The following is a 9,463-nucleotide window of genomic DNA, read 5'->3' as shown; positions in this document are numbered from 1 at the left end:
GCTGATGAGGCTAGAAATCGGGTTACGATCGATAGTACTGGTGGACAAAAACAGATATGACACTGAGCATCTTAAAGTTAGAACAGATGTATAGTGGACCTTCTTACAGAGTAACTTAAACTACCATCTCAAGTAACTTAAAAAAACACCGACATCTTTATCGAACAAATGAACGGGTAGAGTAAAATTTAACCCCTTCCACCACTAAAATATCATTTCCAGTGGCGGGTGATAAAATAAAGATTAAACTTTAATTTCATTTCCTGTTCTGAATTGAAAACTATAATACAGAAAAACGTTTCACTGCATATACTGTATACAGCAGCCATACTGAACAGTCCTTATAGCAACGCAAGGTAATCACAATAGTAACAAACAGGACAGAATACAGTATCAAATTCCTTTAGTTGAGAATACAATATGGCATCTGAATGTTTGATGATAATTTTGATTATCATGTCCAATGATAACTAAATATATTTTGAAAGTGTTTGCTTACCAGCGTTCATCTAAGACTTAGGCAAAACTCCTGTACAAGTTTTTGCGTTCTTGCTGATGATGCATTCTCTTTTATTTTCTCCTGTTAACAATATTTTCAGAAAGTCTTTAAATGGGTTGGCGTGTAATCGTTGTATAGCCTCTTGGGCTGTGAAGGTCATTTTTGTTCAATGTCGGATTTCGTCTCGTTAGACCGTGGCACTTTTCTTCAAAAATGTGGTTGAGTTTGGAAATTCGAGCAAAACAAAACACGAGCTATCTGCTCTAGCCCTCCCTAATTTAGCAGTGGAAGATTAGACGGTTTGTTTGTTTTTGAATTTCGCGCAAAGCTACACCAAGGTTATCTGCGCTAGCCCTCCCTAATTTAACAGTGTAAGACCAGAGAGAAGGCAGCTAGTTACTACCACCCACCGTCAACTCTTGAGCTACTTTTTTATTAACGAATAGTGGGATTTACCGTATATTATAACGCCCTTATGGTTGAAAGGGCGAGCGGGATTTGAACCCGCGATCCTCAGATTAAGAGTCAAGCGCCTTAATCATCGGGCTATGCCGGGGGCGGTTAGTATTGGAACGTTTTCTTTACATCATTTAACTAGAACTGTGAAAAGTTCATCTTGCATTTACTTGAAGAATGTGCATAGGCCTTGGAAACAATTGGGGTAATGTTTACTTCAGGATGGTAGCAAAATGGACTAATATTGTTTCATTAACTTATAGAAAAATACTTTTTATAGATTACCCCCACGTGGGTACAATTATTTACAAACAACTAGATGTTATTGGTAGCTCCAGAGAATATTAAACTATTATGAAGTTCATCGCTGAATTTGTTTAACTTTGTTCTATAGATGCAATAGTGAATCAAAGTACAACTCGTAGTTTTAACTTGTCAGCCTATGTTTTTAAACCTGAGTACCAAATCTTAATACAGTTCGTTGATTTATCAGGTTTGTGTGTGTTTTCTTATAGCAAGGCCACATCGAACAAAAATCTCCTGTCTTGTTTACTACAACGCAGGTTTTTGAGCGTCCTGGGAGAATTTGAGTGTCATTTACAGTCTAGTGATAGAAATGGTAACAATAATAATAAGTAGCTTTAATTTTTCAACTATGACAACAAACTGTAAATATGCTCTTATTGGACAGCTGTGTTCTGACGTCACTGATTATACCTTTTTATGTTCTGAGCGAAATACCGACACACTAAGAAGCATTCAATCATGAAAGGAATATCATTTATCATAAGTCTCTCATGATGTTAAGCCACACCCCAACCCCAGTGGCTCATAGCAAGCTTTAGGATTTACAATGCTGAAAGTAATAACTTTATCACTTATCTGTAATCATTATATAGTAACATTGAATGGAGGGCACACTTATTTCTCAACCGGTCCAAATTATAACCGATATTACACATGGACTGTTTTATTCCATATGTGAATGTGTAACTTTTTCTCTCTCTTGGTTTTTTTTTTTTTGTAACTGATTTAAAATTTTTGTGATATCTCAAAATGTAATCAGATTAGCTACACCATAACCAATACCAATGCCTTATTAATGTATAGGCCACCTAATTCAAAACAACTACGGATCGTGAAAGTAGCAGAATAGAGGTTCAACTGTTGCTTTTCTCAACTATTACTTGGTCAACACTAAAGCTTTATTCGGCTCTGCCCATCACGGTTATCAAAACTCGAATTTTAGCGCCGTAAGTATACATACTTATAATTGAGATAGTGGGCATCATTGCGTTTTCTAATTTATATTTTTCCTTGATTATAAGATTTATATTATAAAGCAGTAATTTAAGGTACTAGACTTTCTCTTTTTGACAGGTAAGCGAGCTTCGAAACAATAAAAAATGTATACGGTTAGTTTCAACCTGAACGTTATCTTATACGACATATTGGATAACTGGCTATGCGAGAGATCCGAAGGTACCGACGTAGCTGTTCCTAATTTTTAAAATTTCAACTTTCACACTTCCAGAGTGAGGACAAGTTGTGTTTAAGCACAACTTCTACATGAGATCAAATTCGGAGAAATCAAGTTACTTATTGCTAGCGTACAATTATTTTGACTTCGTGTTTTATAAATACTATGTTATTTGACAAGTTGAAACTTAAAAGAACAAATGCTAAAGTAAATTGCTTACCGCCAAAAGTTGTTTCTGCATTATACTTCACGTTCCTGCTTTAAGGTTTAACATAATTTCGTTTTAAGAATTACAGGTTGGATGAAAACGAGGCTGTCATTCTGCATGCGTGTGTTTCTAACTTTACTTGCAAACAATTTATAACTAAATGTCTGAAACTAGTAGAATTGATTATCCGCTAAAGAAACTTGTTAATACAAAGATAGGTACAGAACTTGATAAAAACAAACATGGAAACACATTAGGACATTTTCTGAAGTTTGCAATTTGGTTTTATTTATCTCTCGTGTCTTCTTCCTCAGAGTTCATTTACACAAACATTCGTCCAAAGTATGCTGATGTATTTTGTTTCCTTTCCACTAGAGCTTTAATATTAACATCCTATTGTTTTTTTTTTTTTACTTTTTTGACAGACATTAAAAGGTCATTGTTACTGGCTGACTTAAGTACATCGTAACCCTCTTAATGTATTAACTATTACTAATATTTGGTGAAAATGTCACACCAGCACCTGATGTGGTAGATGTAATGTAGTTAACATATAACATTCTCCTTTGCTTTCACTTGCACGTTCTTGTAACTACCATAACACAAAAAGTATCTGAACGTTACAGGGCGTATAATATACTTATAGTTTCCATATACAATATTGTTCTTCTACTGCTAATATATTTGAACATCATTTCCTGGAAAATGTCATTTTTAGTATAAAAAATTAACATTTTACAAACCTTTTCAATTTTGTTTTTGAGATAGCAATGACAAACATTTATTATTTTAAAACCTTCTTGCTAAATAAAATATTATATTTTTATAATTATTTCCATATGACTACACATAAAACGGTCTGGCTTAAAATGTTTTCAGCTTGACGATCCTCGAGATGTAAAGTATGCGACCCCATAAAGCAATTGTAATATCTGCACAAGATTTCTTACAGCAACATAAAGTTGGCACATAAATAAAAATTTACTATGACAACATGAAAAACAAGGTCTTAAAAAGTGTAAATGACAACTTCAGAAACATAAAACACAGACTATCATTTTCACAGTATCTCGTACCAAAATATTGTTTTATTTGGTATGTTATTTCATGGCATGGTAAATGTTCTGAGAACTTGATACATTTTGATAGCATATTTTTTCTCTACATAGCAATTAACAAGAACCTAAGTATAAATAATATTTGTTATTCTGAGCAACTTAATTCTTTTCACAAATCTTTATCTGAATTCTTTTCATAAAATAAAGATGGCACCACAGCATTAATATTTATGTACTGTACAGTATACAGGTTTGGAACTAAACCAGTAAATGGTCAAGAAATATCAGATGTTAATGTGTAATGTCCTTTTGTCATTAAACACAATGAAAACCAAATAAAAAAATGTAAAGTAAGTTAACAATTATGTAATTTTTAATTTAGTTGTCTGCTTAATATTTATTTCTTTACAACCATTAAAACAATGAATATAATGGAAAGAATGGTGTTTTCTGTGGCACCTCAAATCGAAGTTACATCTAATGTAAAAATATGAAAAGGTAAATATATAAAACAAAGTTCTCATAAAACTCAAGCTAACAGCAAAAATTATTGCATCACAGGAACCATTCCACAAGTTAATAACAGATATAAGAATGGAAAAATCTATTTAACAGGTCATGGTGTCCAGTAGATTAAGTTATATAGTTACTTTCCATATTCATTTTCACAGTTTTCAATAAGCACTTACTCTTCAGTTCTTCACAAAACTCATGACTTTCATGCATATTCATAAACAATAAGATTTCTTCAAATTCTGATGTAACAAAAACCACCTTTATCCTGACACTTTCTTGTAGAAGTCTCCTTAAATGTTGTGTTAAAGATCAAAATTAGTTTTTCTTTTAAATATGAACTGTTCTTATTTTTGGAAATTTGGTCAACTAATTTTATATCTCATTCAAACTCTGCAATATATATAATATTGTAGGTACCATTGAATGTTTTGACTGTACAAAAATGGGTAGTAAAGATACAGAAACTCACATATTCTTTGATTTCCTTATTCATCCAAAAATATCCACAGTTTTTTGCCCAGTCAGTATTACATATTAAGACAAATGTTTAAGTTCAATAATAAATACAAAGAAGTTTCTATAGTTGTATATCATGCATCATAAATTAATGTGGCACAAAACTTGTACATCATTTCCTTTTCTGTAAACCATAAGCCAAAGCTTTAATTCTTCTTTCTATAATCTTTATTTTCATTGTAAAATTCCATCACAATATGCTGTCTTCCAATTATTTATAGTGAAGGCTTTGCACACTATCTTTTTGTTTATGAATTCAAATTTCTTCTTCTATAGTGGAAACTCCTTTAGATCAGAATGATACAAGTTTATCATGTTATGCATAAAGGCTCTCACAACAAAATATAAGAATAACAACAAGAGACTTATTATATATGTCAAAACGACTCGTTTGGGCTGAGAAAATATTTTACGTAGAGGAGCGAACAACGTTTTGACCTTCTTCAGTCATCGTCAGGTTCACAGAGAAAGAAAGAGGTAACTGACCACATGTTTAGAAGGGGTTGTGTAACTGAGTGTGTGTGCGCATGTTTTCTATGGTTTGTGGAGGAAACTTATTGATGTTGATGAAGTTTTATTTTGTCTAAACATCAATGTTTCCTCCACAAACCGAAGAAAACATTATACGCACACACCTAAACAGAAAGCAAAATAAACCAACAAAAGTAAATATATCTCGCAAATCAAAAAATCACAAAACCATACACTGCTGCATACCATATATTCCAAACATCAGTGGAAAAATAACCAACATCTGGCAAAAACTAGTAACAAAATATGATATTCCAGTTAATACCAAATTTATTCAAAAACTGGGCACAAAACTAAGGTCTATACTATGTAAAAACTACACTGACAAACACCACACCAACATTATTTATAAAATACAATGTGATAACTGCCACTTCTATATTGGAGAAACAAGTAGAAAAATGGAAACCAGATTCAAAGAATATAAAAAGTCACCTTCACATGTTTTCGAACACTGCAAGTCAAATAAACACAACATAACCACAGAAAACACTCAAATACTAAATAAAGAAACAAACATGAACAAATGCAAAATTAAAGGAGCCTTACTTTTACAACTTAAATCCAAAATAAACTAATACAAAGGAACATCTTTATATCTATATTAAAAATAATAAAATAAATGATATAAAATTATATATTCAAACATCTAACACCACCCTCTACATTCCGACACTCAGTTACACAATCCCTTTCAAACATGTGTTCAGCTCCTGGTCAGTTAACTTTCTTTTTTTGTGAACCTGACAATGACTGAAGAAGGTCAAAATGTTGTTCACTTCTCTACATAAAATATTTTCTCAACCTAAACGAGCTGTGTTTACATATATATTTCTCTACAAGTGGGTTTTCTCAACATCACTGATTAAGGAACTTATTAGGCCATTAATTTTACTCAAGCCCCCCAACCCTCAAAGTTCATCTCCATCATTTGAATATCATTCTGAAATCCAGATACATCAAATTCACATCCTTACTCTCATTTATACAAGTAGGATCCTCTTTAAAGGTCAAAAGGTAGGGTAAGTAAGAATTTTCCCCAGTGAAATTGTGAATATTTTAAACTTTTGAAAATGACTTTGTAAAGCATTTTTCATCAGACTTTCAAAAATTCATTTCACAAATGATGTAAGACTAATAGATCTGTAATTACTTGGGCATTTTTATCACCTACTTTGAATAGAGTGACCTCAGCCAACTTACAATCTTATGGCATTTGCCCACTATTCAAGAACTTGTATATATATATAAAAAAAAAAAGTAGCAGGAGTCTCGTATCTCTAACCTTATTCAAAACCCTTGGGTAAACATTATCTGGCCTAGGAAAATCATAATTTTTACACTTCCATATTTTTTCTTAACAAGCTTAGAATTAATGTGATCACCTTGTTTCCATCAACCAACTGTTCAGAATGAGGTGTGATACTGAAACCTTAATCAATTAAAAATGAAGAAAAAAGTAAAATGTAATAACCCATCTCATAAACATAAAAAATAGTCTTTGTTCTCTCTCAAAGGCTCTACTCCTAGCATTTTACTTACCACTAATATATTTAAAGTAACACTTCTTAATACTAAAATTTTCAACCTTTTTCATACATTCTTTCTGATTTTATAATGTCTATTTGACTTAGAAATGACAACACTTCCATTTATTTTTGGAATGATTGATAACTCTAACAAAGTCTACCAATTTTAAAACTTGTTATTTATGGATCTAGGACAATGTCTCACCTCCATGATCAATGACTCTTGCTTTAAAACACACTAACTTTTGATGTTGCATTCATACTCATAAATATGGTTTAGTAAAAATTTGCTGTTACTTTGATAAAGCATAAGATGCATACTTTGAGAAAAATTATAAGATCTGAATGCAGTAATGAAACAAAGTTGACCACTAAAATGTTTATGAATATTCAAGTTTTTTTGAAAATCGTTTCAATTGTCGGAAATTGCTCTAAGTTGTTTTTTTACATGAATTGGATCATATTTTTTGTGTTCAGACAAAATTGTTTTCTTATACTTTTTGTATTTTTCAGTCATTTTTTGAAAATATTTAGCTCTTGTCTTCAACTGAGAAATGTGTTTAACAATTGTCTTTTTGAAACAGAACCATTTCTTTCTAATGAGACACCAATTTTATGCAACAATGGGACAAATTTCTTGCAACGTGTAAATTCTCTTTTTAAAAATACAAGTTATAATTACCAAGTTATCTACCTAATTAGATTATCACTTGGAAACAAACAAACCTAAAATTGCAAACAAACTTTCAAGATGTATTCAAAAGGTAAAAAAAACAAATAAAAAGGTAGACTATTTAAGAAATATTTGAGTGAGACATTGTCCGTATCCTATTATTTACTCCACTTTTAACCTTATTTTGCTCAATTATCCTCAGTTTTTCTTTTCGTAATCTTACTGCTCTATCTTGTTGATGTAACTTTTAACTATTTCATTCCATCCATGAATTGGTAGTAGTACATCATTTGTACAATACACAGTTCTTTGGAACTAAAGACTACATAGGTAACAGGTAAAATAAATTTCAGGCAATATGTACAAGATATTCAGTTTGAAGTTATCTTAGAGGTGCAAGCAAGAAATCAACAGGGTTAATGAGTTTTTATACTGGAATGTTAAAGAAAACAAAAATCATCACAGACTTATATGACTTTTATTGTAGGTTTACATCTGGTTCAAAAAATAAATTGAACAGAAATGGAAATCTACACAATCATGGAAAATTCTTTTACCAGCAACTCAAAAATAAATTCTACCAATAACCATTCAGCATCTAAGTTTCCAAGTGCAAGTCTTTTAGCTCTAATAATATTCAAATCTGTATTCCAAAATTCCACCATTCACACAAACTACCAACTACAAAATTTGTACAAATACCCAACAATTCTGAGCAAGTGAATTTAGTCACCTCTAGTTTTTCTATACCCCAGAGAAAATAAATTCAAAGCTCTAAACCTATCAAAGCTTAAATGTCACTAGATGTAAACCTTACATTAAAGTAAGATTCTATTTTAGTATTAAAAAATCGTCAAATTAATTGTACATTGTATGAAATTAACAAATTACAAATAATAATGTGTAGGTTAATGTATAATTACACAGTAAAACTCCTCAGAAGTATAAACATAAGGTTGTGTTCAGTCATCATTGGAGTACACTATTCTTCACAAATTAAGTAATGCGAATCTTTTGTCTAAGACTACAAGCATTACTGACAGACATCATATTTGTCAGATTATCTCATTTTCTTCAAAATTCTGGTCAAACAAAATATTTTATCAACTGAACATCTACATTTCAATAATATTATAGCCCTAATCATAGTATGTCAATTAAAATTATTTAACAGTATACAAAAACCTAATTACCTGCCACAATCAGAACAGCATCTCAGATTGAAAACTTTACAGCACAAAGCAAAAGATCGTGTCAATTGCTTTCCCCATTTTTATTCTCAGAAATCATAAATATCTTCAAAAATGCTTAAGTGTTCTGATTGCACGGCAAATTGAACCTACACCTAAACATAAGACTAATAGATTAATTCCTGATATACAAACTATTTTTAAATTAAATCTTCGACATCGTTACTAAGAGAAGATTAAGCATAAAATTGCAATTAAGTGAAAAACATAAAAAGCATAAAATTGTTGTAAAGTTACCTTAAGTAATATTAACGAATAATCAAATCAAACTTGAGCAAGAAAAACTGAAATCGTTTAGCCGATTTACCCTTACTGATAGTACCATAAAATGTAGGCCTAACACTGTACCAAACTGTTATTTTTATTATATTAAACAACACTATAGCAGATAAAACTAACTTCACGCCTGTAATACTAACAGTATTTCGAAATACTAATTTACACAATCTTAAATAATAAATAGTAAAATACTGTATATTTAACATTACATTAGTTACTATATTTAATTAGCAAAGACTATGAGATACCTCTAACTTTTGACTAATCACGACAATGTCATGAATTAAAAGATCATTTCTTGTATTAACGAAAAGGTGGCGTAACAATTTTGTTTCAAATGTAAAAAAATAGAATCCACTTTTAATTCACAAATACTGGTACTTAATCAAGAATACGAAATGTGCTTGAAGTTAATTATTTCATTTTCTGTTTCCACAGTCTACTGTCATCTAAGAACTAATAATGAAT

At 31.0% G+C, this 9,463-nt stretch overlaps 1 long non-coding RNA gene across 1 annotated transcript; it reads right to left on the bottom strand.

The window, feature by feature from the left end:
• Positions 1–3,701: 3,701 nt before the first annotated feature.
• Positions 3,702–8,865, bottom strand: LOC143238153 (uncharacterized). Its single transcript, XR_013020434.1, has 2 exons — positions 6,650–8,865; positions 3,702–5,018 (listed from the first exon to the last, which is right to left on the bottom strand). It is a non-coding gene; the product is annotated as an uncharacterized LOC143238153 (long non-coding RNA).
• Positions 8,866–9,463: the final 598 nt, after the last annotated feature.

Source organism: Tachypleus tridentatus, chromosome 13 (genome assembly GCF_004210375.1).
Source record: "Tachypleus tridentatus isolate NWPU-2018 chromosome 13, ASM421037v1, whole genome shotgun sequence".
NCBI lineage: Eukaryota > Metazoa > Arthropoda > Merostomata > Xiphosura > Limulidae > Tachypleus > Tachypleus tridentatus.
This window is presented reverse-complemented; position numbering and strand designations above follow the sequence as displayed.